General features: G+C 35.6%; 1 pseudogene; it reads left to right on the forward strand.

Moving 5' to 3' along the window:
* Window positions 1–1,452: 1,452 nt before the first annotated feature.
* Window positions 1,453–1,982, forward strand: LOC119538344 (annotated as a pseudogene).
* Window positions 1,983–25,731: the final 23,749 nt, after the last annotated feature.

The following is a 25,731-nucleotide window of genomic DNA, read 5'->3' on the forward strand; positions in this document are numbered from 1 at the left end:
TAGTGCTATTTTGAAAACATTTTGTTTTTATTATAAAGTATTTCATGCTCAAGGTAAAAAAAAATGTAAATAGTACAGAGGAGAAATAATTGAAAATATAAGCCTCTTTCTGACCACCCTCTTATATCCTTCAGACCTAGTACTCAGAGGTCATAATGTTAATAATATCATATAAATTCATCTAGATATTTCAGATATCTGTTCTATCATACACACATACACATACACACACAGAGACACACTGACACATGTTAATATGGTGCAAACAATTTTTAATTGCATCATAGATAACCATTTCATTCTTTTAGATGATTACCTCATGTTTTAGTTTGCTAACATTTCTGATTAAAGGCAGGACAATCTAAGTAAATAAATACATTTGTAACAGGTCTGGGGTCCAGAATAAAAACCCAGATGGAGGAGTGTGCCAGTGTGACTGTATTATGTCCCCCAAAGCCCCATTATCTTTGATGCAGTCTTGTGTGGGTAGACATATTAGTATTGATTAGATTGTAATTCTTTGAGTGTTTCCATGGAGATGCGACCAACCCAACTGTAGGTGATAACTCTGGATAATTTCCATGGAGGTGTGGCCCCACCCATTGGTGTGGGCCTTGATTAGTTTACTAGAGCGCTGTATAAGCTCAGACTGAGGACTGAGCTTGCTACAGTCAAGAGGGACACTTTGAAGAATGCACAGGAGCTGAGAGAGGAGCTGCAGATGAGAGACAGTTTGAAGATGGATGTTGAAAGCAGACTTTTGCTCTAGGGAAGCTAAGAGAGGACAAATGCCCCAAGAGCAACTAAGAGTGACGTTTTTGAGGAGCTGAAGCCTAGAGAGCAATGTCCTAGGAGAAAGCCACTTTGAAACCAGAACTTGGAGCAGACACCAGCCACATGCCTTTCCAGCTAACAGAGGTTTTCTGGACACCATTGGTCATCCTCCGGTGAAGGTACCTGATTGTAGATGTGTTACCTTGGACACTTTATGGCCTTAAGACTGTAACTGTGTAACCAAATAAACCCCCTTATAAAAGCCAATCCATTTCTGGTATTTTACATTCAGGCAGCATTAGCAAACCAGAACAAGGAGCGAATAGAAAATTATTGTCCTCCCCATCTTGCAAGATGGCAGGCGAAAGAGCTAGAAGCTGGATCCTAAAGCAAAGCAAACAAGCAAACAACATAACTAAAAACACCTGAAATCAAAAAGGCTGATGCCTGTGGTAAGGTTAAAAAGGGTAACCTCAAGGCCAAAAGCCCAACAAGGGGAATCCCCACTGCAGCTGAAACCCTGTCTTAGTCAGAGGAATTCACAGATATTCTTGACCCATGAGCATCCCAGAAAGGTTACAAACCGAAGCACTTAGGAGCTAAATCCAGGTTTGAAAAGAAAAACAGGAGATGTTTCCTGCTACTGCTATTGTTGTAAAACCAATTGTTGATGAGAAGAATAGTGGTACCTAAGCGGTTAAACTTTGCAAAATGTCTAGATGTTATCCTACTGAAGAAATACCTCAAAAGCTGTTGAACCACATAAAAAACCTTTTAGTCAGGCTGAAAGAAAACTGCAAGATAACAACCCTCTGGGGGACCATTTTGACCACCTTCCCTCGTAACCATAGAGGCAAGCGGGTGGGTTTCCTAAAGCAGCTGAGTAGTATCTTGCAACTTGTGACTGGATAGAACACACCAGAAATATGTCATTGCCACCTCCACCAAAATTGCTATCACTGGTGTGAAAATCCCAAAACATTTCACTGATTCTTACTTCAAGAAGAAGTCACATAAGCTCAAACACAAGGAATGAGAGAACTTTGGGAAAAAGAATTGTGGGTTTACAGAGCAGCTCAAGATTGATCATAAAGCTGTGAACTAGGAAATTAGGCCAAAAATCCAAAGCTGTTCCTCAGCTCCAAGGCTACTTGCATGCTGCCTTCTCTCTCTTAAAAGGAGTTTATCCTCACAAATTGGTGTTCTAAATTTCTTGCAAAGAACCTAATTAAATAACTGATACACTTAAAATCATATGTAAAAGACAATTACATATGATGAATTTTCTAAATGTCTTTTCTATGAACCTTAGGTGGGGTGGAGGCTTTTTCATTTTATAAATTATAGTCAATCCAGCATATACTGTGTGATCATGGTGTCATTTGCAAAACATTTGTGCTTTAATAAGCTGAGAGGAATTTTTCTTCTCACGCAGAATCACTTAGAAACATTGACATTTTCAATGAATTACATATTTGAGAAATGAATACAAGCCTTCACTTTGAAATAAGAACAAAATGCAATTTTGTTTGTTAAATTACTCTAAATATCAATCTAACTGGATTTTTGAATAATTGAGCTTCCTGTCCCCTCAGCTACTAGTCTTTTAATATTAAAAAGCTCCACTAACATTTTGCAGATAATCATGCCTAAAGTAGTGCTTCAAATTGGGCTGCTAATGAGAGTGCTGGCAGATCTGAGCTTCTTGCAAAATCTAATATGGATTGTTTTAAAAACTTTATTAAGGGAATATCAGATGGGTCCATAAAATACAGGGATGTTTCAATACAGAAGATGACTTTTATTAGTCCTCTCATGAAAAACGACATCAGTTTGAATTGAGATGGCAATAAAAATATATAGCCTGTTCTAGGGAACTCCATATTCTTAGAATTCATACCACATAGCAGTCAAGGCAATGGACAAAGTAAGATTTACCTTACCAAACATCCCCATTGAAAGTCAATTTTTTTTTCAGCCTGGCAGATACAGTTTTCTTCCTAATATTTTCTTTAAGCACATTCAAGGATTATATAAACTCTTTTGTCATGCTTACAATTAAGAATGAGATGACCCATTTACAGATAAATAAAGCTATGTCTGCTCAAAAATACCAGAAAATGTTTGAGAGTTCTATACTATCTTTAAGACATCTGAAAAATACGAAACCTATTCAATTACTATAATTTAGAATGTGTTGTATTCAACCAATTTTTAAATTTTTAATTTTCTTTTCCATAATAATTATGGTATTCTGTATCTTATGACAAAGGTTCCAAGATTTTGGGTTTAAATACTGGACTCACCCCTCTAACTCTCATAACACTTCTTCCACATCTCATTTTAGCCTAAAATACATTCCTTTATCTAAGAAAATACTATTATGTTTTGAAGCAGAATATCATAGTTGTTTTAAGTCTAGTTTTCAATAAATGTATAAACTTAAAGGGACTTAGACAATAGAAATTACTCATGTCTTTTTTTTTCAGCAGTCTCCAGAAAAATATTTGCACCAAGACCATGGATTAATTTTTATTAAATTTTAATATAAAATCTGTACTGTGCTGTATCTTGAAAATAGTTCCTTAAAATCCAAGAAGCACAATGCTTAATTATAACTTTGCTAACTCCTATCTCTTCTTTTGTTTTACTCTGATCTATTTTTTATCCATCCAGCCCTTCATCTAACATTTATTGAACATCTATATGCCAGGCCCTGTGCATGCATCAGAGCTACTAGACAATTTAAACAAGATTCTTACCTTTGAGGTATTCATAGTCTGGTGAGAGGGACAGGTGTTTTAACAAATATTTACAGTACACTGTGTGAGGTCCTATTAGGTTCTTTGTTCCAAAGAACAAAGAGCTATAGGTTAAGTAAAGTTAAGGGATAAGGGTTCATTATATGCTATGGAAAATCTGTCCCAGGAAAGTCTAAAAGGATAATCTGTTCCCTCCATTCTTACTTTCTGCTTTAGTTTCCTAGGCTGCTCAAGCAAATATCATGAAATGAGTAGGGTTAAACAATGGGAATTTATTCACTCATGGTTCTGAGGCTAAAAGAAAGTCCAAATCAAGATGTCTTCCAGATCATGCTTTCTTCCTGAAAACTGGTGTTCTGAGGTTGGTTGCTGGCGATCCTTGGTCCTTAGTTCCTCTGTCACCTGGTAATGTACATGGCAGCCTCACCTGGCCTCTGCTCTCTAACGGATTCCATTGACTTTCAGTTTCTGGATGCTTCCTGTGGCTTTCTCTCTGTCTGTCTGAAATTCACTCCACTTATAAAGGACTCCACATACAGGATTAAGACCCATCCTGATTGAGGTGGGCCACACCTTCTTAACTGAAGTAACCGCATCAAAAAGTGTGACTTACAGTGGGTTCGTACCCACAGGAATGGATTAAATTTAAGAACATGTTTTTCTGGGGTACATATAGCATTGAACCACCACCCTCCCCATCTTCTATTATGCCTTTATTCCATCATTCTATCCCTTCCCATTTTAGTGGTAACACTATATATCGATCAGGGAACTTTCCCATAGTAAGTTTCCCTACTGATTGACCACTTTTTCTTTTAAATGGATTTTATGGGGAATATTATACCTCCTTATAATTGAAGTTAGAATTGTGTTGTTAATGATTTCAGAAGGAGAAATTATATTTCTATCTACCCTTACCTTTGAGGCCTGTCCCCATAACATGTATTTCTTTCTGTAGAGGATACATTTTGAAGATCACTCTCCTGACTAGGCCCTAGATTCAGTGTGGTTCAGGAAGATATTATCATACCATCAATCGATTATTTCTTAGTACCAAAAACTTTTCATGTCTGCATAAACTTTTACAATTTACACACTCTTTTCACAAACAAATTTCATTTGATTCTTTTCCCATTGCACCACCCCACCCTACCCACCAAAAAAGGAAGAAAAAAAACTTTTGCGTTTGGTAGGGCAGATTTTGTTATTTTATTAGTCCCATTTTTGAGGTAAGAAAACTGAGACTCAGTAAGTACAGTAGCAGAGACTGGACTAGACTCTGTGGCTTCTTCCAATTCTTCATGTTCTCTTCATGTACTTGCTCTAATTTATTAGTCTACGACTGATTATTATTGCAGAGATAGGCTCTGAAAACCCAAGTCAATATAAAATTATATTTTTGAATATCCATAGGGAATAATATTTCTATTGCTCAAAGAAAAGTATTAGGACTATTTCATTTCTCTTACTAAACATGTATTTTAGGTATATGTTACTATTTGACCCCACGGTTTTAAATATTCTATGATCACATCATAACATATGAATTACTTGTAACTTCAGATTTTTAAAATTTTTTTTTTGTTTGATTCCTAGCAGTATGATTTTTTCACTGAATCTCCGACTTGAGACTGCAGTGTGTGTGTGTGTGTGTGTATGTTTGAGGCGGGTTGGAGGATGCTCTAAGATTACCAAATGTAATAACAATTATAATAGTGATGTACTTAGAAATCAATTATAATGGCTAATATATCAGTAAGTTAAAAAATTATTTTCTCCTAATAGATCAGTGAAGAAAGAGAGAGTCTGTGAGTGTGAAGCTGGTATGTATTGAGTTGTCAGAGCATAGGAACAGTTGAAGAATTTACACAACAATTTATCAAAAACCATTTCCTCCACAGAAAGTTGAGTAGAAGCCTACCAAGTCTTGTTAAAAAGGGCAAATTATCCAAAGATAAGCCAAAAGGCAAGATCTCAAGTGATTAGGAACATTTGATAAAGATCAGGTAAAATGAAGAACACTATAACCTTGACAGCAGATTATCAAAACTGGCAATGAGCAAGGGGCAGCAGCAATGCAGAGAGGCCCTGTGCATTAAAGAACCTGCTGCCTATAATCGTTCCATTTCTATCCTTTCATCCAATGAGCTATAAGTAGGTAAGTCTGAGACGTCGTATAGGAAATCCTGGCTGGCTGAGACCTCTCAGGTCAACACTGCTGTGATGAATTCCCCTCAACCCAAGAACAGGTCATGTCTCATTCTGTCTCCTGGGCCAGATGAATATGCAAAATCAGAAAATAACCTAGTTTGGATCACAGTTTATATGGCATGATCATGATTAGTCAAGACAAAATGAGATTATCATTCTCCCTCCACTGGCTTCTATCACTAGGTCCTCAATATTCTACATTATAAGGCATTGATAATCTAATATGTTCAGCTATGTTAATGAGGATGAATTCAAAGGTCTGGGAATGGATAGGAGGGATGATTGTTTGTTAATGGGATTATAAGTATCAGAGCTGTATTGAAGGCAAATAGGATTGAAAGGGGTTGTTTAAAGGCATATATCCCACAGACCAGCACTACAAATATAGATAGGTGCTTGCCTGATATACTTCTAAGGTATGACACTAATACAGAGAGTTGACAACAGAATGGTATATGGGAAAAATCTACCTATTGCATACTAGGGACTATAATTAATAGGAATACCTACTAGTACCACATAAGTACTAGGGACAAATAATTAAGGGATGAAAAGTGCTATGGGATGATGTGAATTGTTTAAAATGGCGAGTGGAAGATTGTACAACTAAGTGATGATAATGTGAGATATGGATGGATTATCATAGACAGAACGTATGCTATGTGAATACTTTATAAGTCAAGCCCTTGATCTTGATGCTTGCTCTTGCGAAATTTATGGTGGTAAAGGGGGGGGCTAAGCCCACCTATAATTATGCTTAGGAGTCACTTCCAGAGAATCTCTTTTGTTGCTTCAATGTGGTCTTTTTCTCTCTAAGCTCAATTCTGCAAATAAATTCATCACCCTCCCTCTGACACAGGACAGGAACCCCCAGGTGAATGAGTCTCCCTGGCAACATGGTATGGATTCTGGGAATGAGCCTGAGCCTGGCATTAAGGGGTTAAGAATGCATTTTTGACCAAAAAGGGGAAAAGAAAGGCAACTAATAAGGTTTCTGTGGCTAAGATAATTCAAACAGAGTTAAGAGGCTGTCATGGAGGTTACCCTTAAGTAAGCTTCAGCTAGATATGCCAAATGGCCACAGTATGATAAGTCCAAGTCAATAGCAGTCCCCCAAACCCTAAATAATACCTGGATCCTTATCAGAGACTCTAAAAAAAAAAAAAGAGAGACAAAATGAGAAGGCTGTTTGTCAAGAATGGAAATTACATCAGTCAGATTTTGTTGTAATAACCACTAACCCAAACCACCAATATCCTTTCCTCACTTCAAGGTTTGCAGGTTTTTGTGACTCTTCTCAGCTCTATAGCTCACTCTGGGACCCAGGTAAAAGAGTAAAACCTGTCTGTACTAGGATCCTTTTCTTTATGGCAGAGGGCAGAGATGCAAGTGGCCATGCTGAACCAGGCAATTATATTTAAAACTTCTGTTCAGAATAGACTGTATCACTTTCACGCACATGCTATTGGCTCAAGCAAGTTACATGACCAGCTCTGACAATGGGGTGAGGAAATATACTCTGCCTTAAGGGGAGCATTCAAATCTACATGACAAAGACCTTATATGTATAATCCTCTTATGGTGGGGGAGGCATAGTTGGAAACTGCACTAGCTATTTTATTCATTGCCTCTTAGCTCAAATTTCACCCTTTTTGCCTCAGCTGTTGAAATGGATCTGGGCCCTTTAAATATTTTTCCTTTGCCAGCAGGCATGATGTTAACCTTTGGCCACAGAGGGCACTGGAGATACATTGCAGAGGAAGGGATTTTCCTTCCTGGCCCCAGCATACTCCCCTAGGAAGGCTCCTGGTGCAGTTTTTCCAGTGCCTGTCTCTTGTAGTGTACCTGGCCTTCCCAGCCCTTAGCTTTGGTAACCCAGGCAATTTCTGCAGCACTTTGTTTCTGCAGTGTGGGTGGCTTCTCTAGCACTAAGCTCCTGCATTGTGCACAGCATCCCCAATACACATCTCCTACAGTGCAGGCAGCTTCTCTGGCGCCATGAAGTTTCTTTCGCCACTTGGCTTCTGTAGTAGCTGGTGACCAGCAGGGCCCAGTATCCAGTATCTTCCTCTGGCACATTTTCTGTTAAAAGTTTTTTTCCAGCACCCTAGAGAGTGGATTTATGACAAGTTCCAGAGGTCAGATTTTCAGCAAGTTCTATGGTATGACACTACAGCTACTTCTCTGCCACTCAGTGACCACAGCCACATCCTCTCCAATGGTCCAGATCTCATCTCTGTGAGGAGTTTCCTTCTCTGGGTGCTCCAGTCCAACTCTGGGGGTTGCTCTTTATATCTGCTACTTATACATTCTTAAGAGTTCTCTTTACCTCTTACAGGCCAATCCCTCACTACTCCAATCTCCTGTTGTAGTTAATAGTTCTTTTTTTATTAGTATTAATAAAATTTAAAGAGCATTTAACTACATGCCAGAAATGCTAAGTGCTTTCCCTTTATTTTTTTCTCTTCTTTTCTGCCTTTTTTTTTCTAATTAACAAACACTCCCCCTATAATTCTTTATATTAAACTTTCCATCTTTAAGTAACTGTGTGGTTTCTCTCTAATTGAACCCAGACTGATACAGGGACTGTACTATAATCTATCACAGAGATCGAACAATTGGAATGAATTAGATGAAACTGATTGTTCAATGGGAAAAATTATCCAAGTGTATTTATGTATTTGCACATAGGACTAGGATGCTCCAAGATGATTGTTTAAGCCTCCATCTCTCCAAGACTGGTTTGAATGGGCTCTCCACTCTATACTCTTTGTCTTCAGTGGATTAACAAACTCTTTCTTAAACTCTGTAAGTGGCTTAAGTTTGTGGTCAGATTCTTCCAGCCACTCTGAGAGTAAAGTGAACTCCATTTGTTTTTACTGTAATAAAAGTCTCAGAAGTCATTTAATTTTCATTTTTTCAACTCCTGGTTCTTGGTCTCACTGGAATCCTTACTTATGTCAAGATCATAAACACATTAGAAAAGATCCACAAAAAAGCAACTTTTTAAAATGCACTGTCCCTTAAATCTTTAACTTCCATTTCTGATAAGTTTATTAATTTATGATAGCTTTGAACTGACTGTATGAGTGTACATGATGGATGTCTAGCTAGCACAACAATAAAATTTATGACTAATACTTCAGTTAAAATAAGAATCATACTTCCATTTACAATTTAAAATTTCTTTCCTGAGAACCAGCACAACAAATGTTAACCATTTTATTGGGCAAAAAGGAACTTAGATTGTTTTTTTAACACATATTTATAATTTTTACAGAAATTTCATTGAGACTGCAGCTATTCTTCTCATGTGAAAAGTAAGCATTTCAAAAAATTATTTGAGCAAATACAAAGTGTTTTATTTTCTTGTCTAAAATCTCCTCTATACTGACTACGGTTGTGAATAATCAATAACAATATGTTCAACATGAGTATATTGAATATAAGGTAGCTGTCTACCACCGTGCTAGAGCTTTGAGAGCTGTGGGAATTCAAGAGACTTTTTCTTCTTTCGGAAGAGACACAGAAACAAGCCTGAAAGGAAGACAAGTTGTCTTAAATATGTGCCTAAAACACCAGGTGGAATCTATAGTTTCCATAATCTCTGATTAATTGCTGCTCATGCCTTGCTTTTTTCCATCCTCTAACTTGATTTACTTTCACATTTTACTAGTTATCTTAGGTTCTTTGTGTAGCCCTAGTATTAATGAAGGAAAGCCATGGAGATCAGAGAAGTAGTCTTTATGCTGTCATTAACCTCTAAAATCAATTTCTGGCCTCTTCAACATTTTCCAGCTTTGGGTTACTTTTAAAGTTGCAGGTTAATGCTTGTGAGTTATAGAATTTAAAACCTGGAAGAAACTCTTCCAATCTTGCATTTCAGATGCCTCATTTTACAGATGAGCAAATTGAGGCCCAGAGAAAGGAAGAGAAGTAGCATTGGTTGCATGGTTTGATTTGGATGAACACTGAGGTCTCTTGATGCCATTATTAGTGATCTTCATACGGTCTGAGTTCATGTGGGCAAAAAGGGTGAATTTTTACTGATATCACAGAGCACCACCTATGAAAATGAATGGCTAGTTAAACACCTACAGCTTAAGAAAGAAGGCTGTCCAGGGGCCTGTCTGCATCTTATGTGTGTGTCTCACTGCCAATGGGTGGCCTTTAGATATCCATATTTCCACCTAATTTAGGCACTCTCACCCATATTTGTCATATTTATCTGGATATAAACAAAAGTATATAATTAACAGTCTGAGATTCTGTGTGTGTGTGTGTGTGTGTGTGTGTGTGTGTGTGTACTTTAACCAAAAGATTCTTTTTTTCCCAAAGCAAATGTTCTTTTGTGTTTGTTTGCTTATTTATATATAGACCTCTTTTTTTTTTTTTAAAGAGCAGTTGTTGCTCACTTCTCTTAACAAACCATCTGGCAATTTCATTTTCCAATGATATCCAACAAAAAGGAAACAGTAAATACAGTAACAGGAACAAAAGTAAAGACAGGTCATTTCATCAGAGACAACTTATTTACAACGAGATTTGAGTGGTGCTGAATATTATGCACCAACAACATAATTAATAACAACATTCAGTGACAGTCTTCAACTTTAATCTTACTTCTCATTAATTTGAAACTGACAGCTTCAGATTTAATGGAGAAAGCAGGAATCGGCATAAAAAAAAGCCTAGGTTCATAATGAAGATACTAATCAGGCCTTACCAGATGGCAATACTGAAACCTATGGCAAGGTCATGCACATAAATCAAGTGCTAATTTTCTAATGAGAAATGATGAATAATGGGCTGGAATTTTTGTAAGTGTAAGACATTTTATATAGATGTTCTAAGAAATTCTGTTGGATGTGGTATCTCAATTTAGTACTTTCTAAGATGTGCTTACTCTATCATATTGTATTTGGCATTTCTGCTATCCATAATTTATCCCATATTACCTACAAATAATTATTTATTCCCCCATCCTTGGAATGAATGTGTCATCAGCACTTACTGATTCTTCCTTGTTAATACATCTAATGGATGTCAAAAGCTGGACAATTTCACTGGTCTATAAATGGTCTCCCTCCCATTTCTTTTTCTCTTGTCCTTCTATATCATCCTTCATTCCATGGGGAGCACAATTTTCAGAAATTGCATTTCCATCCTATCATTGCTCTACTCAAAAAGCTCTCATTGAAAACTATGCCCCTGCCCATTTGCTTATAATATTTACCTACAGAGTTGAAGTCATTCAACAAATCATCTACTGAATGTACTCTACTCCACCCTATAGGTCTTCTCTTTATCATCAGAACATGCAATTACAAGGTTTCTCAAAAAGCATTCTATGAGAGACTAAATCCTTGGGTTATAAATATTTCACATTCAAAGACTGATTACTTGTTAACATGTTTGAGAAAACTGAGTGTGGCAGACTGTATTATGTACTCCAACATAGACATGTTCTTAATCTTAATTTGCATTCCGATGGGTGTGAACCCATTGTAAATAGGACCTCTTGAAGATGTTATTTTTGGTTAAGGTATAGCCCAATTAAATAAGGTTGGGTCTTAAATCTTATTACTAGAGGCTTTAAAGAGAAGAAATCAGAAGCTAAAAGTAAGAGCATGTCACAGGAAGAAACTGGTAGTCAGCAAACACCAAAAGAGCCGGCACAAGGGAGAGAGAACAAAGATGCAAGCCACTGAACAACAAGGATTGCAGCAAGTCAGCACCAGAATGCCACAGAGTGTGGGACAAAGCAAGCCTTACTGGTATCTTGATTTTGGACTTCTTCTGGCCTCAAAACTGTGAGTCAATAAATTTCTAAGTCAAAATCAGTTTATGATATTTGTGATAGCAGCTCTGGCAAAATAAGTCATTGGATTAAACAAAGGTAAAATGTCTCTCTTTTACCTGGTTTTCCTTGATTGAGTTTTAGTATGCAGTGTTTCCCAAAATTATTTAACCATGGATTCTTTCTCATGAAGCAAATTGCTTGATTTATATCCATATAAAGATCAACATTTCCTAATCTTATTTATTTATCTAAGTTAAAAGCTCCAGAAGAGCAGAGACAATATATTACACTGTTTTGGGACCTCCTTATCATATCTGTACAATAATTAACAAGCACGTATTATATATCTGACAACTGCATGAAAGAAAGGGTTAAAGAAACGCTTACTATTCAAAGTGGTCCTTGGGCCAACAGCACAGCATCCTCTGGAGCCTGTTAGAAATGCAGATTTTTAGGTCCAGCCCCAGAAGTGCAGAATCTGAACATGCATTTTAACAAGATGCCACGTGATTCATATGTATATCAAAGTTTGAGAAACACTGAGCTGTTATATCTTCAATTGTTGACTACACTAAGCTTTCACATAGCTATTTTGTGTTCTCATGCCTTAGGCCTTTTAATAGGGATCAAATCAATTTACTTTTAATAAGGAGATTCTAATGAATTACAATTAAATTAATTTTCTCAGCTGCAATTTTAATATGTTTTCCAGGGCTCAACCAGACATCAAGCATGTGATAACTATTAAACATGTAAGAAATCATATTAAAAATAGATAACTTGTTTATGTCTTTTAGTCCCTTGAATTTTACAGAAATACTGTCTTTTATAATCATTGTTTTAAATGCAGAACTTAGAGTTCACTTTTCAAATGTATGTAACAGATGATTTTAAACCAACTTATTTTCTCACGAATGAAAAGCAATTAATGATAATCATCTTTTTTTTTTCTTACTACTGTCAGCATTTTTGATGAATTAGTATAGGGATCATCTTGGTCATTGTGGTGGTTTAAAACTATATATATGCACTCCAGAAAAAAAGCATGTTCTTAAACCTATTCCATTCACGTGGGTGTGAACCCAGAGTAAGTAGAACCTTTTGATGAGGTTACTTCAGTCAAGGTGTAGCCCAACCCAATCAGGATGGGTCTTGACCTTATTACCGAGGCCTTTGTAGGCAGAATGAAATCCAGACAGAGAGAAAACCACAGAAGGAACAGCCAGAAGCTGAACCATGAGCCAAACTTTGGAAAGGAGGTGCCTTACTGACTGCCATTCCCATATACTCCTTCCCATTCAACCACTGTCTTTGCAAATGGCAGAGGCTCCTAAGGCAGTAAGTTTGCCTATGGTTAGTTTCATCCTGACATGTTCCCAGTGAGAGGCTTCTGTGAAAGATGTCTTGCTTGGCAGCCATGGACTCCAGGGACCTGATTTTTCTGGTACCCCTCTTTCGGCATATAGAACCTCTAACTTGGGTAAGTCTGTGTGTCCCTAATGAAACGTGGAAAGTGAGCCAGCTCATCTTGGAGAATTTATATCATTTATGGTCTTCTGCAGCTTGCCTCACTTCCAAATCTACTTTTGACAATAAGACCCGTTAGTCAAAAGCTGAGGTATTGAAATGATTACTATGAATTATTAAGGGGAAATGGGATTTATTTAAAAGATTGGCTTTAAAAGTATAAAATTGATTTCTACTTTCCTAGTAGAGTTTCAGGTTTGAATTATCTTGGTTCTCTCTCAAGCCTGAAAGACTTAGATACTAAAGAATACCCTCAGAGTTTCTGCAAAGAATGTTTTGAATATGCCAGTGGCAGGAAAAGATACAGCTTTGCTGTTATTATTTCAGATGTCGTCTAGTGCCCTCAAAAGAGAGCACAGGGCGAATAATACTAGGTGGAAATCCAGTGGGGAATTTTATTAAGGAAATTGAAGGAGGATTGTTCAGTCCTAGGACTGAGTGATTAGTCCCTGTCCCTGCTCCTCACAGCCCATTTTGATTCAATGGTGTGTTATCTCTTTCTCCCACAGCACTTTGCTTGTGCCTATGTTATATTTACTTCTGCTATCTTATACTGTAGCTTTTTGTGTATCCATCTTATCTCTCCTATTGAACTGAAGGTCTTTGGAGAGAGAAAGATAACCCTACACATATTTTTATCTTCAACAACACAAAGCATAGAAGGAAATAAAGGAAGGAGGAGAGAAGGAAAATTATGTGTTAGTATTTGAGAGGACCCAATAACATATTTATGTTCTCTGCCTGTCTTTTGAATTAATTGAGATTTAATCCAAAAATAGGTAGATGGAGACAAAATATCAACTTTATTTTGTAAAAATTGAAACTGGAGAGAAGGATTTAGGGGTGTAGAAACAATGGACTAGCTAAAATTGCAGAGAGAATTGGCAGACTCTCCCACCTAATAACAGGGATAGAGAGAAAACCTCAGTCTTTCCCTCCATGGAGTCCTGCCCTGGATAAGCATACTCACTGCAGAGCACAGGAGATTGACACTTTCTGCAGGCACTGGCAGACCCCAAAGAGAAAGCAGGAGAGTGAGCTGACCACCACAAACCCAATCCTTTCCCCAAACTAACAAGTGAAGTAATTCACACCTCTTCCCCTAGAAAGAGTGAGAGGGGACAGAAATATATCAGGACTGTTATGTAAATGAGCATCCCTCTTGTATGATCATGAAGCATGGGAAGTAGGTTTTTCCACAATCAAGGTGTTTACATACAAAATTTCATTTAATTCCTCAAGCCATGTAAGATTAGGTATTGTTATTCTGGTTTCACAGATGAAAAAAGGGAAGCCCATAGATTTAAGTAACTTGCCCTACATTGCACAGCTAGTAAACTGCAGAGTCAATATTCAAGTTTGTGTTCTGTTCTACATGATGCACAGTGTACTGGATAAATACATGCTGGGTGAATAAATGCATGCATGCATGCATTAGTGAATGAATAGAAAGAAATTCTTAATTCATTTATGTGTCAACTACGATAAGAGCCAAGAATTTTAAGTGATTCAAGCTTTTCAAACATAATGAATTTTGTATTATAAATCTTTCTTAATAAATTCAAAAGGATAAACTTGTCTAGTATATGGGGATAGATTGCATGGAAATTTTCTCAAATTCTCCATTTTTACATCACCCCCAATAGAACGTTATCTCCTTGAGGCCATGGAACTGCTACTGCCTTTTCAGTCTCTACAATGCCACAACTTTGATAAAGTGGCTGTTATGAGAAGCAACATAGAACTAGACAAATCCTTAATAATTATTTTTTCAAGTTATTTTTATTAACTCAAGAACAAATATATATATGATTTTCTCCAGGTGCTAACAACCTGTAAAGGAAGATTCTTATTAATTCAGTCTTTCCAAACTAAGAAGAATATAAAATCGAAGAGGCTTAAACTTAAACAGGAGCAATACAGGTTACACATTAGGAAGGATTTCCTGGTAGCAATGGTTATTAAATAGACTATGGAAAGAAATTCCAGAACCCACTCTCACGGAGATGTCTAATACCAGGAAAAACAACCAGAGGGTTTAGATACAGTGTTGCTTGGAGGCAAGGGGCTGGCCTGGATGAACTCTCAAAGCATATAATTCCTTGCATTGTCATTTAAAATATCACACAATAATTTTATATCCAGGATGCTTAATGATACGGAAACCCTGAAGGAAGTTTCATATTTGTACTATTCCAGTATTATCAAATTACCTGGCACAGTGCTGCACACATAGCAGTTAGCCGATAAATGTTTATTAACCAGACTGATTGATCAATTGGGAGGAATGACAAACAGGAAAAGAGGAGCTGGATTCTATTTCCAGTTCTACAAAAAAAAGTTGTGTGTTTCTACAAAATAACACATGGAGTTTCTGGGAGTCAATCTCTCTGTAGTTTTTGGCTTCTATGAGTTAGTGCCCCTGGGCCCCCATGGCACTGTTACTCCAGGGCTCTGATTAAATTGCTCTGTATCCAGTTCATGCTACCTATCAATTCAATGAGAGGAAAGGACACTGAACAACAAATAACAAAGCTTGGCTTCTAGTGCTACTTTTTCCACCAACTAGCGTTCTGAGCTTGTTCAAATCATTTAATTTCCCTGGGAGTCCATCTAGAGAATCTTTTTAAAATAATTATATAAATTATATTCTTAACTATAATTATATAAATTATATTTATAATTCTATAAATTCTGTTCTTAATTATATTTCTATAATTCAACAAGTATATGCTGAATTGCATTCTCTGTTTATTCACATTATCATTTAATATTTACATAAGGACATATCGATAACCAAATTACTCAACTTTAAATGGCAATCCAAGTGTGACTGGAATCTGTAGATAAGAAAATGAATAAAAGATATACTGGCAGTATGCATGTATGCATTTAACTTTTAATAGATGTGTGTTCATCCATCCATTCATTTAATCAATAAGGATTTAGGAAATTCTGCCAGGTGCCATACAGGTGTGAGTTGGAGATGAAAAAATAATAAGACATGGTAATTTCCCAGGATATATTCCCAGTCTAGTAAATGCTACAACATAGGAATAGAAGTGAGTGTAACTAATAGGCTAGAAATTAAAAATAAAATAAAAAAAAAACAGATTTAGATCTTCCAACAAGGGCCATAGATGTTAGAATCAGATGCAGAATACATAATAACTATGTGCAAAATATAAAAAAGCACATAATTACAAAATTGAGCATACAAATGGAAAGGAACCTACAGATTTGAAAATGAGACTTTAAAGTTGCATTCTAAAGTTTAACTAAAGTAAAACTGTTGAAATCACAAATTCAATGGACTAGTTGAACATATGCAGTAAAGAGAGAAAGGAAAATAGAATATATGAAAGAAAGAGGCATGGAGGCTAGGATGAGAAGGCTTACCAAATGTATAATTAGAGTCACAGAAGAAGCAGATGTTTAGCAGCATCCCAGCCCTTACCCACCAAATGCCAGCAGCCTCCCATCCCCTCACATGTGACAACCGATAGCGTCTTCAGACATTGCCACATGTTCTCAGGGTAGGGAGGGGGAAAAAACTGCCCATGGTTGAGAACCGTCTGCCATAAGAAAACAGATGAGAAACAATAATTTCTGACTAATTTTCCTAGTGGTTACAGATACAAAAATTCTAAACAAAATAATAGCAAATTGAATCTCTAGCAAGTAAAGAGAGAAAAATCCAGTTGGGTTTTCCCCAGAAATGAAAAGACGGTTTTATATCTGAAAATCTAGAAGTAGTATAACACACACTAGCAGATTAAAGAAGAAAAAACATGTCATTTCAACCAATGAGATAAAAAGCATTTGATGAAATTTAACACACTTTCCTGATAAAAATATATACATAGTAAGATAGGATACAAGGTAATTTCCATAATCAAATGAGGGTATCTATAAAATAACTTCAACAAATATTATCCTAAAAAGAAAAATTTTAGATGGTGATGCATTAAGATACCAATTCTCCTGAAGTTAATCTACATTGCCAAATCTCAAAGAGTTTTTCATAAAACTTGATAGCTGATTCTAAAATTAGTATAATGCACAAATGGCCAGAATGAACTAGAAGAATGCTTGTAAATATAGAAATTTTTATTTAACTTTTTTAATTTAACTTTTTTATTTAACTTTAATTTAACTTTTATTTAAGAGTTAAGGCAGTATTATACTGGCCACAGAATAGACAAATTTACCAATGGAACACAGTAGAGAACCCAGAAACAAATCCACATGTACATGAAACTTGGATATATGAAAGAGGTGAGCTGGGGAAGGAATGTGCTTTCCAATAAATGGAGTTTAAAAATAATAATTATCAACTGAAAAAAATGTATTATTTCACACTGGTTGCAAAACTCCAGATTGCATAATTATTTAAATGTCAAAACAACACTTCACAAGAAAATAGAAATGAACACCTTTCTGACCTTGGGATAAAGAGAGTTTTCTTTAACAAGACACAAAAAGTACTAAAAATTAAAGATTTGCAAATTCAACTACATTAAAAGTAAAAAAAAAAAAAAAAGTCATTTAAAAGGCAAATTAAAGAAAGTTAAAATACAAGCTATTGCATGCGAAACAATATTTGCAATACTTTGAATCAAATAAATGAAAACTACACAGAATTCCTACAGCTCAACAAATAAAAGACAAATAATTCAGAAGAAAAACGAGCAAAATATTTGAACAGGTAGATGACATACATTATATTCAAGAAATGTATGCAGGAATGCTCAACCTCATTAATTGTCAAAGAACCACAACTTAAGATCACAATGAAATATCACATCATAGTTCTTTGACAAAAATTAATGTCTGATAATACCAAGTTCTGGTCAGAATGTGGATCAATAGACTTCCACTAACTTTGCTGATAGGAGTATTAGCTGGTACAATGCTTTGTTACCTTCTGAATTTTAGTAGTCATTTACCTCATGGCACAGCAGTCCCACTCCTAGATAAATGCCAAGGGAAATTCTTGCACTTGTGATATGTATAAGAATAACAAGGCAGCACTGTTTGTAATATCAATGCTGAGTAAAGGAAGAATGCATAAATCTTTGTACACAGTCTATTACACAGTAATGAAAACAACACATTTTTGTAGCATAATATTAGTGGAAAAATCACATCCAGAATACTATCTTTATGCTTTGTATAAAGTTCAAAACCAAGCAAAACTAACAATATGTGCATATAATATAAATAAGGGCGAGATGATCATAAACATAAAATTCAGGATAACTACTTCTGGCAGGGTAGTCCTGGAGATAAGATAGAAGAAGAGCACATAAGTAGTTACAAGTTATTAACTTTTTATTAAAATATCTGTGTGTGGGGGGTGTGTTTGTGTTCATAAATAAATAAATAAACCCACAGCTTCCTGTGACAGGGAGTTCTTCCTCCTCTTTGTTTTGTGTGTTTCTAAACTTTTATTGCAAGGTGGCGTTGTCATGACATCCTAGAATACAATCAGTGGACACATGTTATGGAACAGGATATAGGCTGGTTTAGGTGTGTTGAACTCGCAGGGTGAGCTGCTTGTGGCACACATTCCAGACGAGTCATACACATAGGCCCACATATTTGGTCCATGATGAAGTGGAAAAATCAACTAGATATTTTAAGAAGCATTAATCTAAAAGGCTTTCTAAACCATCACCTTTGAATGGGAACTAAACTCTGAAGAGTTTCAATCTGAGGTTCTCAAAGAGTAGTTCCTGGATCAACAACATCAGCATCTCCTGTGAACTTGTTCGAAATGCAGTATCTTGGGTTCCAATCCAGACCTATTGAATCAGAAACTCTTAGGGTAGAGACCAGGAATCTTTGTGTGTGTTTGTGTGTGTGTGTGTGTGTGTGTGTGTGTGTGTGTGTTTAAAGCTGTTTTATTGAGATATATTCACATACTATACAATCCATCCACAGTGTACACAGGCTTTTAGTATAATCAAGAGTTGTGCATTCATCACCACAATCAATTTTAGAACATTTTCATTACTTCAAAATAAAACCTGATACTACTTAGCAGTCACCTCTCAATCTCTCTATCCTTCCTGCATAACCACTAATCTATTTCTGACTCCATAGATTTATTTACATTTATTTTTATATAAATGGAATCATACAATATCTAGTACACTGTGTCTGGTTTGTTTCACTTAGCATAAAAGCTTTTAAAATGATTATTATTATTTAATTATAAAAATTGTAGGCTTACAGAAAAATCATTAAAAAAATGCAACATTCCCATATACCTGCCTATTGTTGACACATTGCATTAGCGTGGTATTTTTACTATAATTGATGAGAGAATATTGAAATAGTACTATTAACTATAGTCTACTGTTTACATTAGGTATATTTTCCCCCATATACTACCTTATTATTAACACCTTGTAATAGTGTCATACCTTTGCTATAATTCATGAAAGAATATTCTTATAATTGTACTATTAACCCCAGTCAATTGTCCACAACAGGGTTCACTGTGTTATACGGTTCCATATTTTATCTTCTAACTTTCTTTCTAGTAACATACATGATCCCAAACTTCCCCTTTCAGCTTCATTCACATACATAGTTCAGTGCTGTTAATTACACTCACAACAACGTGCTATCAATCTTGCCATCCATTTCCAAACTTTTACAATCAACCTAAATAGAAATTCTGTACAAATTAAGCATCAGCTCCCCATTCTCTACCCCAATATATCCCTTGGTAACCAATATTATAGATTCTATCTCTATGTGTTTGCTTATTATCATTACTTCATATCAATGAGATCATACAATATTTGTATTCTTGTGTCTAGCAAATTTCACTCAGTATAATGTCCTCAAGATTCACCTATGTTGTCGCATGCATCAAGACTTCATTCCTTTTAAAGCTGAATAATATTCCACAGTGTGTATATATATATATGTATACACACACATACATATATATATAGACACACACTATATTTTGTTTATCCATTTATTGGTTGATGGACACTTGGGTTGCTTGACAATTGTAAATAATGCCACTATGAATATAGGTGTGCAAGTATTTGCTCGAGTTCCTGCTTTCAATTCTTCTGGGTATATACCTAGAGGCAGGATTGCTGGGTCATATGGAATGTCTATACTTAGTTTCCTGAGGAACTACCAGACTGTCTTCTACAGCAGCTGTACCATTTTACAATGCTGCCAGCAATGAATGAGTGTTCCTATTTGTCCAGATTCTCTCCAACACTTGTAACTATTTTGGTTTTTTTAAAATCATAGCCATTCTGGTAGGTATGAAATATCTCACTGTGGTTTTTATTTGTATTTCCCTAATAGCTAGTGATACTGAGCATCTTTTTATGTGCTGTTAGCTATTTGTATATCCTCTTTGGAGAAATGTCTATTCAAGTTTTTTCCCATTTTTAAATTGGTTTGTTTGCCTTTTTATTGTTGAGTTGTAGGATTTCTTTATATATTCCTGATATTAAACCCTTATTAGATATGAGATTTCCAAATATTTTCTCCCCTTGAATAGGCTGTCTCTTCACTTTTGTGACAAAGTCCTTTGATGCACAAAAGTTTTTAATTTTGAGGGGGTCCTATTTATCTATTTTTTTTCTTTCAATCCTTGTGCTTTGGGTATAAAGTCAAAGAAACCATTGCCTAACACAAGATCCTGAAGATGTGTTCCTACATTTTCTTCTAGGGGTTTTATAGTCCTTGCTTTTATATTAAGGTCTTTGATCCCTTTTGAGTTCATTTTTGTATATGGTGTGAGACAGTGGTCCTCTTTCATTCTTTTGCACATGGATATCCTGTTCTTACAGCACCATTTGTGGAAGAGGCTATTCTTTCCCAATTGTGTAGACTTGCCTGCCTTGTCAAATATCAATTGGCCATAGGTGTGAGGGTCTATTTCTGAACACTCAATTCGATTCCATTGGTCAATCTATCTATTCTTGTGCCAGTACCATGCTGTTTTGACCACTGTAGCTTTATAACACACTTTAAAGTCAGGAAATGTGAGCCATCCAACTTAGTTATTTTTCATAATAGTTTTGGCTACTCAGTGCCTCTTACCTTTCTAAATAAATTTGATAATTGGTTTTTTCATTTCTTCAAAATAGGTTGTTGGAAGTTTGATTGGGATTGTGTTGAATCCGTAAATCATTTGGGGTAGAATTGATATCTTAATGATTTGTGGTTTTCCAGTCCATGAACACAGAATGCCTTTCCATTTATTTAGGTCTTCTTTGATTTATTTTAGTAATGGTTTATAGTGTTCTGTGTATATATCCTTAACATATTTGGTTAAATTAACACCTGGATATTTGATTCTTTTAGTTGCTATTGTGAGCAGAAATTTTTTCTTGATTTCTTCCTCAGATTGCTCATTACTAGTGTATAGAAACACTGTGATTTTTGAATGTTGATCTTCTACCCTGCCACTTTGCTGAATTCATTTATTAGCTGTAGTATCTTTGTCGTCAAATTTTGGGGACTTTCTCTTCATATGATCATGCCATCTACAAATAGTGAAAGTTTTACTTCTTCCCTTCCAATTTGGAATCCTTTTAAAATTAAAAGCATCACCTAATTGCTACGGCTAGAACTTCCAGTACTAGGTTGAAAGACAGTGGTGAGAGTCAGCATCTTGTCTTGCTCCAGATCTTAGAGGGAAAGCTTTCAATCTTTCACCATAGGGTATGATATTAGCTGTTTTTCATACATGTCCTTTATCATATTGAGGAAGTTTCTTTATATTCCTATTTTTTAAGTGTTTTTAATCAAGAAAGGATGCTGGATTTTGTCAAATGCCTTTTCTGCATCAATCGAGATGACTATGTGCTTTTTCCCCTTTGATTTGTTAATGTGATGTATTACATTAATTGGTTTTCCTGTGTTGAACTACCCTTGCATATCTGGGATAAAACCCACTTGATCATGGTGTATAATTCTTTTGATGTGCTGTTGTATTCAATTTGGAACTATATTGTTGAGGATTTGTGCATCCAAATTCATAAGAGAAATTGGTCCATAATTTTCTTTTTTTGTAGTATCTTTTTCAGGCCTTGGTATTAGGGTGATGTTCACCTCATAGAATGAGATAGAGTTCCCTCCTCTTCAATTTTTTCTAAGAGTTGAGCAGGATTGATATTAATTCTTCTTGGTATTATGGTATCTTTTGGTATAATGATTGGTAGAATTCACCTATGAAGCCATCTGGTCCTGGGCTTTTCTTTTCTGAGAGGTGTTTGATGGATTGTTGGATGGATTCAATCTCTTTGATTGTAATTGATCTGTTGAAGTCTTTTATTTTTTGTGGAGTCAGTGTAGGTTGTTCATGCGTTTCCAGGAATTTGTCCCTTTCATCTAAGTTCTCTAATTTGTTGGCATACAGTTGTTTATAGTATCCTCTTATGAACATTATTAGTAATGTCCCCCTGCCATTTATGATTTTATTTATTTGAACCTTCTTTCCATCTATGTCACTAGCTAAGGGTTTGTCAGTTTTATTGATCTTTTCATAGAAACAACTTTGGTTTTGTTAATTCTATTTTTTTTTCCTTATTTCATTTATTTCTGCTCTTATCTTTGTTATTGTCTTCTTTCTGCTGCTTTGGTGTTAATTTTCTGTTCTTTTTTTAGTTCCTCCAGGTGTACAGTTAGATCTTTGATTTTAGCTCCTCCTTTTTTTTTTTTTAATGTAAGCATTTAGGGATATAAATTTCCCACTCAGTACTGCCTTCTCTGCATCCCATACGTTTTGAAATGGGATGATATTTGATATGATATTTGATATGATATTCCAGTTTTCATTCATCTCAAGATATTTACTGATTACCTTTGAAGTTTTTTTTACCCACTAATTATTTAAGAGAGTGTTATTTAACTTCTATATATGTGTGGATTTTCCAGTTCTCTATGTGTTAGTGCTTTCCAACTTCATTCCATTATGGTAAAAGAAGGTGCTTTGTATGATTTCAATCTTTCTAAATTTCTTGATACTTGTTTTGTGACTTGGTATGTGGTGTATCCTGGAGAATGATCCATAGCACTTGAGAAGAATGTATATACTACTGTGTTGGGGTGCGATGTTCTGTATATGTCTGTTAGGTCTAGTTCATTTATCATATTATTCAAGGCCTCTGTTTCCTTATTTATCTTCCTTCTAGATGTTCTATTGATGAGACTTGTGTATTGAAGTCTCCAACTATTACTGCAGATTTTTCTGTTTATCCCTTCAGTTTTGCCAGTGTTTGCCTCATGTAATTTGGGGCACCATGGTTAGGTTCATAAATATTTATGATTGTTATATCTTCTTGTGAAGAAATATTTTATTAATATGTGGTGTCCTTCTTTGTCTCTTATAATAGCTTTTAACTTAAAGTCCATTTTGTCTGGTATTAGTATAACAACACCAGCTCTTTTTTGATTATCACCTGCATGGAATATCTTTTTCCATCCTTTCACTTTCAACTTGTTTGTGTCTTTGAGTCTAAGATGTGTCTCATGTAAACAACATATGGTTGGATCATGCTTTTTTATCCATTCTTCCAATCTGTGTCTTTTAACAGGGGAGTTTAATCCATTAACATTTAGTGTTATTACTGTAAAGGCAGTACTCACTTCAGCCATTTTGTATTTTAGTTTTCTTATGTCATAGCTTTTTTCTTTTCTCTGTTCCTTTACTGCAACCTCCTTTTCTGTATAGTTATATCTTTTGTGATGTTTCTGACTGATCCCTTTCTTTTTTCTGTTTCTGTATATTTTTAAAATACTTTCTTTGTGTTTACCCTGGAGTTTATATTATACAACCACATATAATATACCAGTTTGAAAAGATATGAACTTAGCTTCAATAGCATACATGTTCTCTGCTCCCATATCCCTCTGTTTCTCTCTTTATATTGTTTTAGTCCCACTTTATGACTTTATATTTTGCATGTCCATTATCAGGAAATATGCCTTTTATTGTTCAATTGTATTTTGATTCTTTTAATGAATTAATGAGTAGAGTTGTATATTGAGGATAAGTACTATTGGGTTTTGCATTTCAGTTACCCTTACTGATGATCTTCATTTCTTCACACTACTCCAACCTACTCTCCCCTTTATTTTCCTTTCAACCTGCAGAACTCCATTTGGTCATTCTTATAGGGCAGTTGACAAACTCTTAGTTTCTGTTTATCTATGAATATATCCTCATTTTTGAAGGACATTTTTGATGGATAAAGAATTTTGGGCTGGAAGCTTTTCTCTTTCAGTATTTTAAATATATCATACCTGCCTTTTGCGTCCATGGTTTCTAATGAGAAATCAGAACTTTCTCTTATTGAGGATACCTTGTATGTGATGAATAAATTTTCTCTTGCTACTTTCAGAATTCTCTCCTTATCTGTGGTATTTGACATTCTGATTATTATGTGTCTCAGAGTAGTTCTATTAGGATTTGTTCTGTTTGTAGTACATTGTACTTCTTGGGCATGTATATTTATAACTTAGAGTTTGGAAATTTTCATCCATTATTTCCTCAAATATTCTTTCTGCCCATTTTCCCTTCTCTTCTCCTTCTGGGACACTCATGATACATTTGTGCACTTCATGCTGTCATTCAAATCCCTCAGACACTACTCAATTTTTTCTATTGTTTTCTCTATCTGGTTTTCTGACTGTACAATTTCAATTGTCCTGTCTTCTAGCTCACTGATTCTTTCTCTGCCTGTTCAAATCTGCTGTTTTATGCCTCTAGTGTATTTTTAATCTCTACTATTGTGCACTTCATCCCTATGATTTATGTTATGTTTCTTTTCATTCTTTCAAATTCTTCTTTCTTCTCACACATTGTCTTCCTATATCCTTTATCTCTTTATGCATATTTTCCTTAATCTCCTTGAATTGATTTAGGAGATTTGTTTGTACATCTTTGATTAGTTGTTCGAACTTCTGAGTCTTCTTTGAAGTTTTAATTTGCTCCCTTGACTGACCCATATTTTCCTGTTCCATAGTAAGGCTTGTGATTTTTTTCTGCTGATTTCTAGGCATCTGATTCTCTTGATGGTTTACCTCTGAAGGTCCATTTCTCCCTCTTGTCTAGGGTTGTACCATTGGTTGGCTTTGTGTTAAGGTTTTTCTTTTATACTTTGTCTAACTTATTCTAGACCTTTAGAATAGCCCATGTTTGCTCAGATTTTCTCAGCTCTTCATCTGATTCCTGCCCTGGATATGCAGTGTAATTTTCAAGATTGTACTTTTTGTGCAATTGTTTCACCTCCAGGAGAGAGCTTCCTTTTCTCTGTTCCTTTTCTGGGAATCTTGACCTGTTCTGTTTGTTTTTGTGCAGCGTTTTCTCCCCTGTTCTTATGTTTTATTGAAATTCTCTCCCTCATTCAGTGACCCATTTTCCTTAAATTATTCATTTCTGTGTCCCTTTCTATGTTACAACAGTTCAGTTTAAACACTCTCTCCCTTATTTTTCCCTCTGTGAGGTTTTCTGCCTCTGGTTTCTTCCCCATTAAGGTATCCCTCCCCGGGGATTCAGATGGGGTCAATCCAGAAAGGTGGGTCCCTTCAGGAAAGTCCATTTTGCCTTTAGGTAGTCCAGCCATTTGAAGCTGGATTGGTGGCAACAGTTCTTACCAGCTT

This window comes from Choloepus didactylus, chromosome 1 (genome assembly GCF_015220235.1).
Source record: "Choloepus didactylus isolate mChoDid1 chromosome 1, mChoDid1.pri, whole genome shotgun sequence".
Lineage (NCBI taxonomy): Eukaryota > Metazoa > Chordata > Mammalia > Pilosa > Megalonychidae > Choloepus > Choloepus didactylus.